The sequence below is a fragment of the Corylus avellana genome, chromosome ca5 (assembly GCF_901000735.1).
Source record: "Corylus avellana chromosome ca5, CavTom2PMs-1.0".
NCBI lineage: Eukaryota > Viridiplantae > Streptophyta > Magnoliopsida > Fagales > Betulaceae > Corylus > Corylus avellana.
Genome location: NC_081545.1, coordinates 23,647,866 through 23,650,366, shown reverse-complemented (window position 1 = coordinate 23,650,366; position 2,501 = coordinate 23,647,866).

The following is a 2,501-nucleotide window of genomic DNA, read 5'->3' as shown; positions in this document are numbered from 1 at the left end:
CACAGATGGTACATCGATAATTGCTAAAAACGAAGATGATACTTCCGTTCAAAATTCGACGAAAATCCACGTCAACACCCTTAAAAAATAGACATGTGTCCATATGCCTAATTCAAAGTAAATAATAATAATAATAATAAATAAAAACTAAAATTATTAAAAATATTAAAAAAAAATAGAAAATGGGTGGCCGACACCCCTGGCAAGTTTGGGGGTGGCCTAACCACCCCCAAGTGCCATGGCCACTCCAGAACGGCCAGTTTGAGGTGGCTAAAACCACCCCAAGCCAAACTGGGGTGGCTGAGCTAGCCACCACCAAAAGCCTTTGGGGTGGTTGGCCACTCCCAAACTAGCAACCCCTTTGGGAAAAATGGGGGTAGCTTTGTTCAAAAGTGGTGGCTCTTTCTAATTTATTTATTTTAAATTTTGTTTTTTAATGTTTTTAATCATTTTGGTTTTATTTAATTTTTAATTTTCAATAAGATATATGGACACGTGTTGATTTTTTAGAGGTGTTGACGTGGATTTCCGTCAAATTTTGGACGAAAGTTAGACGGAAGTATCATTTCTATTTTTAGCCATTATCGAGGTACCATCTGAAACTAAAAGGGCAAAAATATAAAGTTATTAAGCTAGAGGAAGTAAAAAAGTATTTAATCCAAAAAATTAAGTAGCAAAGAATAATTAAAATGACACATTGTAAACTTTTAAAATTTAAAAGGACATTAAAAATGCGTGAAAGTTGAAGTAAGTAAAATTTAGGAATTTGATGGTTGTGTTTGTTACCCTAGGTGTTCAACCGACCCACCAATCGATAACTGATTATAACCACAAACTGATAACCGTTAACTGATTTGGTAGTTAGTTATTAAAAATCGCTAACCGACTAGGCGGTTGCGGTTAGCAGTTTTAAGGGGTAGGAAAAGGCGGTTATAACAAATGACCACCTTTATATATATATATATATATATATATATATATATATATATATATATTTGGTTTGTATTTTGTAATATCTATCTAGATTTGGGATTTGTTTTTTTAATTTTTTTCATTTGAATTTGGATTAATGGATTTGTGCTATGTTTTTTTAGCCATGTTTTTGGGCTAGAATTTATTTGGCCATTTTTTATTTTTTTATTTTTTTCATCTTTTTTGGAACATTTTGGCCTTAAACCCTTAAAATAAGATAAAAAAAATGACAAATTAAATGCCCAAAACAGTTAAAAAGCCTAAACGCCAATTAAAAAAAAACGGTTATAACCGCGTAGTTATTGGATTAAATAACCGCTAACCGTCAGTTATAAAATAATCGATAACCGCCTAGGCGATTGCGGTTATTAAAAACCAATAATTGCCCAAGTCGGTTGTGGTTGCGATTATAGCCAATAACCAACGGTTATAACTATTTGAACACCCCTACCCTCAACCGCCTACTGATGGTTGTGTTGTTTATTTGGATGGGGCTCGAGAAGGGTTGGAGGGTATTTCAAGACTCATACTCTTGTCTGTGTCTCTTGTATTGAGGATTTGAATAAAGTTGAAAGGTCTTGAGACGATTATTGTCCCTCGCTGGTTTGTAATTTATTATGTTTATTGAACTTTGCCTACTTTAACCACTTTCTTTGGTTGTATGAGTTACTTTGATGGTTAGGTCATTTATTTGACACATTTCTAATATTTCTTTTTCCTTCTTTATATTGAGTAGAACAAAAAAAAAAGTGAACTTCAAGAGTAAGTTTCCTTTTTAATTAATTTATAAATAAAAAAAGTTTCCCTTTTAATCTCCTCTTATTTCAAAAGATAAAACATAGAAAGAGAGGAAAGTGGGATTCGAAGCCTTTAAAATGACTTAACTGCCCAAGAGTTGGTCAACTTGACCTGCCAATGAAGATTCGAGGAATCCAAGTGTCGGGGTACAAGGTGGACGGGTTCAGCAAGTTTTCGATGTGTTATGAACTTATGACCAAGTAAGTCTCGTTCATACTTTTTTTATTTTTTTTAGGAGTAGGGATAGTTCGGATATATATATATATATAATTTGATAAGATTTTGCGATGATTTTTGGTCTTAGGTAGGGAGAATTCGAATTTATGTTATGATATGAGTTATTATTAAAAAAAAAGGTTTTGAATAGTTATGGCAAAAACATGACATTTTTATAAATTTTAGAAAAAAACTTCACTATCCTTCACTACAAAAAATCATTTTTTTCTTGATTAGAGTTTTCTAACGTGTCATGGTATTTGATATATCAAAAAACTTTTCTAATGTAATGCTTCTGACATGTGTTGAAGATCAAAAACATATGAGTCAATAATTTTTTTTTACTAATGTGTTACTGTTTCACACGTCAAAATTTATTGACGTGTTACTGTTTGGCACATTAATAAATTTTTTTGACGTGTTATATTTTAACACGTCAATAAATTATTAATGTGTCAAGACACATTAATAATTTATTGACATGTCAAAATTAACAGATCAATAAATTTTAAAAA